Source organism: Amphibalanus amphitrite, unplaced genomic scaffold (assembly GCF_019059575.1).
Source record: "Amphibalanus amphitrite isolate SeventyFive unplaced genomic scaffold, NRLGWU_Aamphi_draft 000228F_arrow, whole genome shotgun sequence".
NCBI classification, from domain to species: Eukaryota; Metazoa; Arthropoda; class Thecostraca; order Balanomorpha; family Balanidae; genus Amphibalanus; species Amphibalanus amphitrite.
Genome location: NW_024881723.1, coordinates 371,057 through 377,169, shown reverse-complemented (window position 1 = coordinate 377,169; position 6,113 = coordinate 371,057). Strand labels below are relative to the sequence as shown.

Below are 6,113 nucleotides of genomic sequence, written 5' to 3'. Positions count from 1 at the left end.
TATCTGACAATTTGCTGGCTCTCATTTGTGTATGATGCAACACGCTTTGCATTAGTGATACTATGACACAAAATGTTGAACACTAGCATAGGTTGCAATGTAGATCCAAGGTGTCCCAGAACCCAGAGCAAAAATTGACACTTTAATCAACTTCATGATTGTGGCAAAACTCCACTGCTTGACTACACAGAGCACCAACTGTTTGCTACTCTAAACTTTCACCAAAGGAAGTGTTGCTGATGTCATTTGTAGCAGCAGTGACACTGGATCTGGTAGCATCCATGCTCTTGAATCTGGATCTTATCAATGCAGCATTGCACCTGTGAATGAATGAAAAATGGCATAAGACAGGGAAAGATCTTGGCAAGTCATAATGAGATACATATGTTTAGCATGCATGGATAAAAGGACATTATATACTGAAGCAATTAGCAAAACATTGCAGTTTAAGCACAGTTGAAATCTGATATGATGAACTGGATACAGTGACTTCATCAAGACCCATGAACTTTACACAAAGTATTTGCAATTTTGAAATGCACTTTTATTGCAGTTACCTATACAAATATTCTAGAAGGTGAAAATTTATTTTAAAAAACAACAAAAACTTGCCTGTATTTAGTTCCTAAAAAAGCTGAGTGAATATTCTAAAATAGTGTTCACTTCAGTGTGGATCAAAACTTAGAGTAAACAATAATTTACCTGATGAAATGAAGATATTATATCAATAATGAGTAGCTTTCGGTGGTGATGAGTTAAAAAGAAAACATTTTGCAAGAAAGGCTATCAGTTACTTCTGGATGATATACTGCAGTGCACAAGCTTTTCACCAACTCCTACCTGGTCTTTCAGTGGGATTCCTCTGTATGCACCTCAGAACTTCATCCGCAGGGCTGGTTCCTTCATACGCAGGTCCTCTGCCTTCCTTGATTCCTCGGACTCCATCCTGACAACTCCGCACCAGAAACATTATTGCACTGGGCACCTGTAACACCATGTAGGATGATCAATACTTGTAACAATTCATAAATAGTAGGTAGCTTAGTGTTCTATTACATACACCTGGTTGCTGGTGTCAAAATAGTAATTTTTCTTTTTCCATCATAACCTTTAGCTGCTTGCAATATCTTCGGTACCAGACAAAGTAGAACACTGCTAAAATGCTTGCAATAAATCTTGAATCTATATAATCATTCTCAGCAGCATGTATCATCTTTTAATGCCTTTCTCAAAGGGTGCAGGTCAATTTCCTATATTGATATGCCCATAAACTTATACAGGTAAATTACCTCATATGGGCAATACAAGATCCAGCTATGAGTTAAGTTAGACTATTTTATACTCTTAGTTATGCTCGCCATAAAAAAAAAAATGTCGGGAAACGTGTTACATCGATGGAATTACCGTTTGGAGTCGGTCTATCTTCGGCTTCTCGCCTCTCTTCGGCTACGTCAATTGAAGCCTTTCTAAGTCTCCTGTCCTTTGTAAACTTGCCTTTCCATGTTTGTGACACTTGCTGAATATAAATTCACAACCCATCTGAGCAAAATTCAAATCAATTGCTATCAAATTCACCGAAATTCAGTCCCCGAACCGACACCGCACGGACTCCACACAGTGCAAAACACAGTGGCGCATTCGCCGCCACAGTTTCTGTGTCCAAAGAAGGCAGTGCTGCCACCTGGTGAGGAAATAAGCCGAACATCCCCATTATGCTTGCCTACGTTCAGGCATTACCTCTGATGGTCATACGCCCAGTACAACATGTGTTGTCTGTCAAACAACAATCGACAACGGGATCCCTTCTCATCATCGCCATCGGTTGTCAATTCACCCACCCCGTTTCCCTAAAAATAGACGGTCAGATTCGGCCTGGGTCCTTACGACCCCTCTAAATTCGCCAGAGACGGGATCGGATCGCCGTTATTGCACCCGTCTCAGTGTCTTAAATACTATGACAGCTTCGACCACGGACGTCGGACGGGGTGATCGTTCCACGAATGTACGCACCATCCAGGCCTAGGATGCATCGAGGTTTAAAAGGATGCAGTCTGTAGATCAATCAACAAACAATGGTGGTATGCAACCACTTTAAAATATCTCCCTGGCTCCCGCAACGTTCCAACGCCCCTCCGTTATGCATTCGCCCTGTGTGTCCGCCGAGCCGGCTTGCCTCCAATGACGTCATCGGCCGGCCGGCGGCGTTCAAGGTCAAACGGCTGGTGTCCTTACCTGGAGTTCTATAGCCTTGGGCAGTTCCTGAGGCTCCACCGGTAAAAGTTTACCGCTTTTGCTGCCGACAAATTCTCGGCGTTCGAGCAGTTCGTGGCTCGCCGGCTCAGAGCGAATGAATCAGTAGACGTCTACTTAGCCGACCTGCGTCGTCTGTCACGGCTGGCCGGAGGGGTAAACGACGGCGTCCTTGCCTGTGCCTTCGTAGCCGGATTGCCTGAAGAAACGCGCCACGCGTTGAGGTCGGGTTCTCGAATGGAATCACTGGATCTCGCTCAAATTGTGGCTCGCGCTCGTGCGCTGATGGCTGACTACACGACGGTGGCCGCGGTGGCCCAACGGCCCGGCCAAGCGCCTATGTTGAACGGCGGAGCCAAGCGGGGCCCGATTTCACCAAGTGAATATATCCTTGGTGTACTTTGGAAAAGTACACCGACAAAGTACGACGACAATACTATTCTGTTTCACCACAGGAATATATTCTCTACGCCAGGGGTGTCGATTTTTCAAAATGGTTGGGGGTGCTCAACCCCTGCACCGGGTGAAAGATTGCAGCTTTGCCATGGGGCACAACCGTGCAAGGCATGGTTGGGTATCCCCATAAGGTACTGATAATCACGGGATTCCCCCCCCCCCATCAGGTTCAGCGGCCCATCGGGTTATTCGGGCCTGAGGGGCCCTGCGGCGCCAATTGGCCGCTGAGGGTCCACGTTGGCTATATTTAGACTCAGAAGGGCCCCACAGGGCTCGTAAGAACACCTCATGGGCCCACAAGTACCAACATTAAGATCTCCATAAGGGCCCCAAGCCAGCCTCTGAGGGCCACTTGCCGGCCTCTGGGGGTCTTAACCGGCCTATAGGGGGCCAGCTCTAGGAGCTGCACACCCGCCTGTAATGGCCCCACACCCATTTCTCTGAGGGCCCATATAACGGCGACTGTAAGGGCCCTCACCGGCGCCCCTGAGCGCCACACCGGCGTCCCTGAGGGCCCCACACCAATGCCTTTAAAACCCTACATGGGCGGTTCTGAGGGCCATTGTCAGTTACCAGCGACCCTGACGGCTGACACAGGTGACTCGGAGGGTCCCAGCGGCGTCTGAGCGCACCATGCCAGTCTCTGAGAACCCCACAAGGCGCCTGAAGGCACCGGTGACCTCTTGCATAGGCGGCGGAACGGGGAGGGCACCGGGGCACCGTGCCCCCCTTTGATTTTGACATTTCAACATTAGCCCTATGGGCGTTGCATGGAAAGAATGGGACCAAAAGTCGGCAGTGCCCCCTCTTAACTGAAGGTGTTCCGCCGCTACTGACCTCTTGATATCTTTTTGTCGGCCTATGAAGGGTCCGTTCCGTAACAGCAGTTCTGAGGGCCCCACGCGCGCCTGTGATTGCCCTAAACCAGTGTCTCTGAGAGCCCCCACAACGGCGCCTGTGAGGGCCGTCACCGGCGACTGCGAAGCCCCCACACCGGCGCCTCCAGTCCGAGGGCCCCACATTGCCATATCTGAGGGCCCCACACTAGTGCTTCTTAAGGCCCTATATCGGCGGCTCTGAGGGCCCAGCATCGTAGCTTCTGAAGGCCCCACTAGTGCGCATGTGACGGCCACCCTGCCACCGGTGACATTTGAAGGCCCCACACCGGCGACTCTGAGGGCCCCATCGGCGTCTGAGTCCGTTCCGGTCTATAAAGACGACCCCACAGGGTTTCTGAAGGTACCACCGGCCTCTGATGGCCCTTTGCCGGCCCCTGAGGGCCAGTCGCCGGTCTCTGGAGCCCCTTGCCGGCTTGTAAAGGGTACGCACCAGCAGCTCTAAGAGTCCGACACCCGTGTACGACGGACCCACACAAGTGTCTTTGCAATTTAACGTCTTTTTTCGCCCTTCTTCTTAAAACTAACTTTTCTTTTCTTTACATCTTTATTTCATGCCTTGTAAATTGCGTAATTGTTTTATTTTTTGTAGTGAAAGACTGCAGAACAATTATTTTCCTCAAGCAGAGTTAGTGGGAGTTATTGAGGGACAAAATCATTGGGGGTGCCCGGAAAACCATTGGGGGTGCTCATTTGAGCATTGGGGGTGCTGCAGCACCCCCAAAGGTATACAAATCGACACCCATGCTCTACGCCCGCTTTACGTAGTTTGAGAGCCACCGGCGCGCATGCATACATCTTGTCGGGGACATGCATTCACTATGTATATTTTTCCGTATTTAAAGTCGACGAGCTTAAATGCTCAGATATACAATATTATGAAAAATTCTGGCTACGCTAATAAGAATTAAATTTGCTGATCATACAAGAGGAAGTGCCTAAGGAAATATTGCTAATAATGCTCTTGATTTTTGCTCGGAGCATGACATTCCAAAGCCAAAATGTAAACCAGTAAAACGCCTTTTGGGCGAAGAACGAGCGAGCGAGTTAGTGAGCCCTGCACGTGCGGAAGGGCGAGAGGGTACTTCCAACGGGCTTGCGCAAAGCACCCTTCTAACCGGTCGCTAGCGGTGTACCAAATTTGAACGCAATCGGCCCAGCCGTTCCTGAGATCTGGAAGCGGCATTCTGCACGTGCGCACGTGCAAACGGGGTCCAAACTGACTATTGCACGGCACCCTAATAACCGGTCTCCAACCGTGTACCAAATTTGAGCGCAATCGGCCCAGCCGTTCTCGAGATCTGGAAGCGCCCCCTGCACGTGCGCACGTGCAGTAGCACCTTAACCGCAACACATGGGCATGCATTGCCTGGTGGGTGCCTACCTGTATGCCAAGTTTCAGCGAAATCGCCCCAGTAATTACCGAGTTATTAAAATGGGAACAAATTTGACACCTCTTATTGTTGTATTTTGCACGTGCACTGGGGGTGACCCACATGCATCGAGAGTATCCTATTTTTGGTAGAAAGGATGCAGCTACCCTATAAAAATTACCGCAAGTCAATCGCCCAAGCGGCTGCTGAGATATGAGCCTCTCAAAATCACTACTTTTGCAAAACAGCTTGAACACCCTTGACTTTTCACGTGGCACGTGCCACGACGGTCACTGAGATGTATCAAAAGTAGTCAATTACGGGGTAGAAGGGATGGGGCTACCCAGCAAAAAAGACCGCAGGCCAATCGGTCCAGCGGTTGCTGAGATATAAGCCTCTCAAAAGCGTTACAGGCCGGGCCGGGCCGGGCCGGGCCGGGCCGGGCCGGGCCGCTCATACTGAGATTTTTCCGTTATATTGAAAAGACTCGCTTCGCTCGCTGCGCTCGCTCGCTCGTAACAATCGGCAGCAAGCCGCGCAGCACAGTTGGAGTTACTGGCGTGTGTGGGTTTTATTGGATTTTGAATTAATATTAATTTTTTCTTCCAAGTTACTTCTCATTAAATATTGCTGCTGAAGCCCGCCACCGACTCGCCCGGCCAGCGGCTGGTCCGTCTGCTGACGACCTACGGTCTGCGGATCGTCAACACTGAGCGGCCGACTTACCGACCAGCGAACTCGCTGCTGGATATTGTGGCAACCAATCAGCCAGACGTCGTGACACGTGCTGGGGTGACCCGGTGCCATTACGGCACACCACATGATATCACCCGTGTGAGACTGCGGTTTGGCGGCGCGAGGCGACGGGTCGGTCCGACTATTCAGCGCCGGTGCCTGCGACGCATCGATCCCGACCAGTTTAACCGACAACTCTCTGACACCGACTGGAGTCCCGTATTCCGGCGGCAGAGACCTGAGGAGAAGTGGGAGGAATTTCGCACGATTTTCCTCTCGGAGCTGGACACGGTGGCCCCGCTGACCAGGGTGCGGCTGCGGCCGCCCGGGGTGCCGCCGCTGACAGATGACACCCGCCGGCTGCTGTCGGACCGGAGACGGGCGCTCCGCCTTGGCGGACAGC

At 50.8% G+C, this 6,113-nt stretch overlaps 1 long non-coding RNA gene across 1 annotated transcript; it reads right to left on the bottom strand.

Moving 5' to 3' along the window:
* Positions 1 to 261: 261 nt before the first annotated feature.
* LOC122385705 lies at positions 262 to 1,702 on the bottom strand. Its single transcript, XR_006257255.1, has 3 exons — positions 1,405 to 1,702; positions 841 to 985; positions 262 to 320 (listed from the first exon to the last, which is right to left on the bottom strand). It is a non-coding gene; the product is annotated as an uncharacterized LOC122385705 (long non-coding RNA).
* Positions 1,703 to 6,113: the final 4,411 nt, after the last annotated feature.